The following is a 7,728-nucleotide window of genomic DNA, read 5'->3' as shown; positions in this document are numbered from 1 at the left end:
TATTACCATATCACTATCTCATAGAGGGAGTATTAGGCTTTATCATCCCTAGAGCACAGATGAAAAATCTATTGCATCTGAGAGAAGGGAACAGACAAAAAAAAAAAATCCTCTGCTTCTAGGGAAGTGGCAAGAGCACATGCTGAGCCTAGACCATTACAGGCCTTCTAGCCCAGTGCGGTGGTTCACACCTGTAATCCCAGAACTTTGGGAGGCCAAGATAGGTGAACTGCTTTGAGCCCAAAAGTTTGAGACCAGTCTAGGCAGCATCATGAAACCCTGTCTCTAAAAAAGTAAAAAAAGTGGCCAGGCACAGTGGCTCATGCCTGTAATCCCAGCACTTTGGGAGGCCAAGGTGGGTGGATCACGAGGTCAGGAGATAAAGACCATGTTGTCCAATATGGTGAAACCCAGTCTCTACTAAAAATACAAAAAAATTAGTTGGGCATGGTGGCACATGGCTGTAGTCCCAGCTACTTGGGAGGCTGAGGCAGGAGAATTGCTTGAACCCAAGAGGTGGAGATTGCAGTGAACCAAGATTGCGCCACTGCACTACAGCCTGGGCAACAGTGTGAGACTCTGTCTCAGAAAAAAAAAAGTAATAAAGTACAAAAAAATACTTAGCCAGACATGCTGTAGCCAGGCAGCACATGTCTGTAGTCCCAGCTACTTAGGAGGCTGAGGTGGGAGGATTGCTTGAGCCCAGGAGTTCGAGGCTGCAGTGAGTCATGATCACACCACTGCACTCCAGCCTGGGCAACCGAGCAAGACCCTGTCTCAAAAAGAAAACCAAAAAACAAAAGCAGTTTATATTATTACATTTGGTATTAAGTTAAATATATATATATATATATATATATATATGTCCTCTAGCTAGTGGGGAGAGGAGCAGGACCCATAGAATAGCCCATCCTTCTAGACCCAAAGAAGAGTGCCAGTCTGATATAGAGACTTTGTCAGAACTACAGAAAACATGAGCCCACCCCTGCTCTCACCCCCACCAGGGGCCTATTGCTGAAAAGAGGCAACAGGGAAGACCTAAAGCTGGTGATAGAGTCTGGGCATGGTGGCTCAGGCCTGTAATCCCAGCACTTTGAGAGGCAGAAGCGGGCACATCATCTGAGGTCAGGAGTTCACGGCCAGTCTTGTCAATATGGTGAAACCCCATCTCTATTAAAAATACAAATATTAGCCAAATACACACCAGTAATCCCAGCCACTGGATGGAGAGGGGATAGTGCTGAGGCAGGGGAATCACTAGAACCTGAGAGGCAGAGGTTGCAGTGAGCCAAGATCTTACCATTGCACTCCAGCCTGGGCAACAGAGCAAGACACTGTCAAAAAAAAACAAGAAAGCCCTCTGGCAAACCAGCCTCATCTTAAGGATAAAGAAAAACTAGAGGAATTTGAAGCCTATTGAGGGTGTTTGAGTTGTTTCCCCCCTAAAAAAGATATGGTGGTAAATTTCACGTTTTTTACCATAATTTTTAAGTATTTATTTGGCACAAGAGGTAATATGAGACAGATGGCCAGGAGATCACCTACTGAGCCTAGCCTAAGGACAAGGGTGAGCAGGGGATAGGTTTTAACTTTAAAAGGAAATAGAGCTAACCAGTCAACACTTCCTCCCAGTCCTTTCTCTTTTGGGTACAGGTGAGCATAAAATCTTACCAACTATCATAGTTAACAAACAAACCATAGCAAAATATGTCTCTATGCTTTTCCTCTTGAGAGCAAAGAGTATGGGTAATCTTTCTTGGACGGTTCCCAGGACTTAAGCCAGGAAGGGAACTCAAATCTCTTACCTCTTTGTAAGGCATGCCGTCTTCAATAGGCAGAACTAAAAGAGTGATATGTTGGAGTCCTGACTCCCAGGACCTCAGCCTATGACCTTATTTGGAGATAGAATCTTTACAGAGGTAGGCAAGTTAAAATGAGGTCATTACACTGGGCCCTAGTTTAATATGACCAGTGTCCTTATTTAAAAAAAAGAGAGAGAGAGATAAATTTGGACACAGAAACAGAAAAACAGAAGGTGATGTGAAAAGACACAAGAAGAAGATGGCCATCTGCAAGCCAAGAACAAATCCTTCCTTCACAACCCTCAAAAGGAATGAGCCCTTGGCCAGGCGTGGTGGCTTACTCTTGTAATCCCAGCACTTTGGGAGGCCGAGGCAGGTGGATCACGAGGTCAAGAGTTCGAGACCAGCCTGGCCAACACAGTGAAACCCTGTCTCTACTAAAAATACAAAAATTAGCCAGGTGGGTGCCTCCCAACCCGGGAGGCTGAGGCAGGAGAATCACTTGAACCCGGGAGCAGGAGGTTGCAATGAGCCAAGATTGTGCCACTGCACTCCAACCTGGGTAACAGAGTGAGACTACATCTCAAAAAAAAAAAAAAAAAGAAGCGGGCAAAATATCTGAGCAGACACTTCACCAAAGAAGACATACAGACTGAATAAAAATCACATGTAAAGATTCTCAGCATTAGTGATCATTCAGTAAATACAAATTAAAACTATGTGATACTGCTATACCCCTAATGGAATGACTAAAAAAGAAAGAAAAACTAATAATACCAAGAGTTGGTAAGAATGCACAGCAACCAGAATTCTCCTGCATTGCTGATGGGAATGCAAAATGATGCTGACACTTGGAAAAATAGTAGGGCCATTTCTTATAAAGTCAAACATGCCCCTTCAGACATAACAATCCCACATATTCATTTTACCCAAGTGAAACAAAAACGTATGTTCACACAAAAACCTGTATGCAAATATTTACAGCCGTTTCCATCATCTTTGCCAAAAACCGGAATCACCTCAAATGTTCTTCAACTGGGAAATGGATAAACAAACTGTGGGACAGCCATACAATGATATACTGCCCAGCAATTTTAAAAAGAACTGATACAAACAATAACATAAATGAAGCCAGGCACGGTGGCTCACACCTGTCATCCCAGCACCTTGGGAGGCCAAGGCAGGTGGTTCAATTGAGGTCAGAAGTTTGAGATCACCCTTGCCAACATGGTGAAACTCCATCTCTACTAAAAATACAAAAATTAGCCAGGTGTGGTGGTGAGTGCCTGTAGTCCCAGATACTCAGGAGGCTGAGGCGGGAGAATTGCTTGAAACCCTGGAGGCAGAGATTGCAGTGAGCCAAGATCGCACCACTGCACTCCAGCCTGGTGACAGAGTGAGACTCTGTCTAAAAAAAACTAAAAATAACATAAATGAATCTCAAATGCATTATGCCAGCAGTCCCCACTCTTTTTGGCACAAAGGACTGGTTTCATGGAAGACAATTTTTCCACAGAGGAGAGGTTGGGGGTAAGAGGCAGTGGGATGGTTTCGGGATGATTCAAGCACATTATATTTATTGTGCATTTTATTTCTATTATTATTACACTGTAATATGTAATGAAATAATTATGCAAGTCACCATAATGTAGAATCAGCGGGAGGGAGCCCTGAGCTTGTTTTCTTGCAACTAGACAGTCCCATCTGGGGGTGATGAGAGACGGTGACAGATCATCAGCTGGAGTTCAGGTTGGCTGATTCATCCCCTTCCCCTGTGTGCATGAGACAGGCAGGGCAGAAGAGGCACACACACCGCCTTTTCTTCTGCATTCCTGCAAAGTGGATTCTGAAGGTCCAGCTGATCCAGTTGAGCAGCTCCGCTAGGGAAGGGCTTCAGAAGAGCTGCTGGTAGATTTGGGGTTGCGATAAGAGGTCATGCATCTACAAAGAGCAGTGGTCACTGAGTGGGTGGCTGAGTGTCTTCCCACAGACCCAGAACCGATAGCATGTCAGAGGGTCATGGCAGGCTGGCAGGGACCCACTGATTCAGGTGAAAGCCCTGTGTGTGTTTGATGATTCAGCCTTGCCAGTCCTCAGCCATGATCACAAGGAAGCATGTGAGGTCCCCATGCCTCTTGTGGTCCCCAGAAGGTAGGTTCTGGCTGCTTATGGTGAGCACTTTCAGGCACTGCAAGGGATGCAGGAATGGTCAAGCGTGAAGGCATTGCGCCTCCTAGAGTGTGGCCCTCTGCCCCACTGAAGAGCCTCTTCCTTGCTCCTCCAGGGAGTCCCACCTTCCACTCATAGATCTGGGACTTCAGGGAACACCATGGCTGCTCCTGGCTCCCTGGAAGGATGTGCTCAGGTGGTGTGCCTCTGAGAGGGTTCATCTTCAAGCCCTTCTGAAGGCCCCACGGCCACTGGTCTTCACAAGAAAAGGACATCCAGGGCCAGTTGTCTCTCTTCCCAAATGTGGTCCTGGTCTGGGTGCCTCCCCAGACCCCTCCAGTGGGAAGGCCTATTTCTCGCCCCCCTCACCAGTTCCTGGCTCCCATGCCCTTTGCACTTCTGCACAATTCCCAGCCCCAGTGCCTCATGCACCTCCCAGGTCAGCCCCAGTGAAAATGCTCAGGAAGGACAGTGGGCTACCCTCAGCCCTGTTGGAGGCATTGGATAGGTCCGGGTCTGTGCTCTTGAGCAGGTTTCTGCCCTGGTTCACACGTATGAGGCCTCACACACTGTTTAGGGCTCTGTCGGGGGCAGGTTCCCAGGGCCCTGCGTTCTGGAACAACTCCACTAGCACAGAGCAGAGTGTTATCATGCAGTGGTTTAATTGTGCAGCTGTGTTATCATGCGTGATCAAATTTTCAGCTTTACACTTTCATTTTCAAATTCCACTCTGAACACTAGAATTCTGGTACACACACACACACACACACACATCTGCCTGCTGGCTAGCAGGGATCCTTGTTGGCAAAGAACCTTCTCCCAAATGTCTCTAGAGGACACCCAGGCATTGGGGTGGCTGGCAAGACCACCTCCTCTGTGTGGGCCCCTGTCTCAGGTGGGCAAGGCCATCAGAGCTTCAGGGCTTTCACAAGCTCGCCCTGCTCTCCTGGGGCAGCCCTCATGCAGGGGTGGCCTGAGGACTTCCCAGTGTCCCCAACTTGAACACTGCACCTCCGTGTGTTTCATGGGATTTTGAATGGCAGATATTTAGAGGGAGGAGAGAGGTTCTATGATCACTGAATAGGCATTTTCCTTAGAAGATACACAATTTGCCAATTGGCTCAGTTTCATTGGTTGGTAAAAAAAAAAATACAAGTCAAACAACAAGTAATACTAATTAACTGACACCCACTTGAATGGCTATAGCAAAGGTACAGTGACAAATGTTAGAAAAGAAGTGAGGAATGTGGAACTCACATATGCTGGAAATGGGAGTGTAAAACATTGTAGCCACCTTGAAAACAAAACAGAACTAAACAAAACAAAAATGGGGCTATCCCTCAAAATGTTGCACATAAAATCACTAGAGGACACAGAAACTCTAACCCAAAGTTAGTATGCAAAAGAAATAAAATTCCTATCATCATAAAGACTCTTACATGAATGCTCACAACGTGTGGTCTTGTCCATGCAATAGAACACTACTTGCCATCCAAGAGGAATGATGTAATGATACACGCTACCACAGAAGTGAAACCCGAAATCATTAGGCTGAGTGAAAGAACCAGACCCAAAAGGCCACATAATTCACGATCCTGGGTAGTAGACATTTTTATAATAGGCTCATGTATAGAGACATAAAATTGATTGTTGTCTAGATCTGACATGGCAAAGGAGAGTGAATGCAAAGTAGACCCCCGGAAAGCATTTTAAAAATAAACATATCAACATACACTAAGGTACTTTCGACTTTCAGAAACCCAAGTCACACATTGTAAAAATGAAATATATTTCTGGTCCAGTTCAGAGCATAATAAAGAAAAGGGAGGCAGCAAGCTAACCGGCACGTGTTTGGTTACTGACCTAGGGGTATTAATGGGCAGGAACCACGTGATTCATTTAACCAGGTCAGAAAAGCAAAGGAAATGATTTTAATTTGTTGAAGACTGCTGTGACTCACAGAGTGTTAGGAATGTGACGCTGTACTCGCAGGGTTGGGCATATCCCTTATCAAGCACAGCTCAAAAGAGCCATCGCACAGGGAGGTCAGCAAGACCCTCCTGATCCCAGTTGCCTGGAGCTTTACAGTTGCCTATCCCAGCCCTAAAACTACATTCAGTCACTCATTCTAAACCCAAAGTAACAATGAAATCCAATACAAACCCCATATTTCATGACTACCACATTCAATAATTTGCTTTTTTTTTTCTTTTCTTTTTCCCCAGCCCTCCTCATTACTTCTGTTTGTATCCCTACCTGGCGTGGCTGGTTCCGGAACAAGACTCTGTGTCAGAAATAAAAAGAATCTCAAAATCTCAGGCTGTGGGTCTGCGTTTGGTGCCAGCACAGGAGCTATGGGGTGGACTTGGTGCTCACAGGGTGCCGATGGCCCCTGACAGTCCTTGGAGCCTAGATGTCACCCTGCACCAGGCCGCGGTCCCCTCAGCGCCAGCTTAGGGGGTCAGATTTCAATGAACCCTGCGTCTGGCAGAGAAGGAGCAGGGGAAACGCCGGGCCCACCCTCAGACTTGCACATCGCCAAGAAAACCCAATTCCAATTCCACAATAAAAGGATGCAGAGGTGCATAGCTCCACCTGTTCCTGCTGCCGGCTTTCAAGGGGTGGCCCATCTATTCCCCAGGGCTCAAGGAGCTTCCCCGCCCAGGAGCCCCAGGACTCCCTGAAGGGAGTTTGCCCAGCGCCAACCAGGCATAGGGGAGGAAGAAGCCAGTTTCATTTCCTTGCTCCAGGACCCAAAAAGGTCTGACCCTGGAAAACACCCCACCTGGGGTACCGGCGACCTCAGGAGCCCCAGGGATCATCTCTCATACGCCCTACAGAAAGGACCTGCAAGACAGGACCTGCTGAGGCCCCTTCCTTCCACCCCTGACCCCTGGGGGGCCCATTATTCCTGTGAGAGCTCCCCTGGGTTATTCCCACCCACCCCGCATTAACCTCCAGCCTTGGAGCACCCTCACACTTTCCCCAGCCTTTGGGACTTCACAATTATTCCCCTCCAAAGACCCCTCCCAAAACTGCCTCCTGGCATCAGCGATGCTGTCACACCTTGGTGACTGCCTAGGCTGCCCCCTTCCCTGCCCTAAGCACCTCTGAGTCTCCATCATGACTTTCCCAGGTCTAGGGCTGTACTGAGACTGCACAGCGACCCTGACACACAGGGCTTCCCTCCAGCACTCCCTCAGACATCCTGCCCACCCTACAGGGGAGATGAGGCTCCACCGCCCCTAAAAAGCACAAGGCACCTTTGCCACACAGGGGCAACCCTATGAATCCCTCTCCAGATATCCTTGGGCCTTCCCCCAAGGGAGACACCATAGGCGGAGGACTCCCCTGGAGGGGATCCTCAGAAACCATCCTCAAAGCCCCCATCACAACCAGAAAGACCCGAGGAAGAAACATGGCCACGAAACCCATCTCCACATACACACTCCCGCCAGTGGCAGCTCTAGGGACCCCACTCATGGTCACCTCACCCCATGGTGACCTCAAGACGCTCCCCCCAGGTTAAAGGGAAAAGAAAGGAAGAATCCAGCAGAATTCCCACAGGAGAATTTATTTTCCTTTATTCATTATGCATTGGAGCTAAGTGCAGAGCATGAAGGGTTTTATAGAAAATTTTAAGTTCTTAGTATAGTTTTCCATGGAAACTTTAAAAATTAACAGTGATAGAGATAATAGATAATAAACCCATTATGAGTACATTATCACTAGGTTTTAGCAAATCTCATTCTGCTGT

The sequence above is a fragment of the Callithrix jacchus genome, chromosome 20 (genome assembly GCF_049354715.1).
Source record: "Callithrix jacchus isolate 240 chromosome 20, calJac240_pri, whole genome shotgun sequence".
Lineage (NCBI taxonomy): Eukaryota > Metazoa > Chordata > Mammalia > Primates > Cebidae > Callithrix > Callithrix jacchus.
Note: the sequence above shows the minus strand (reverse complement) of the source record.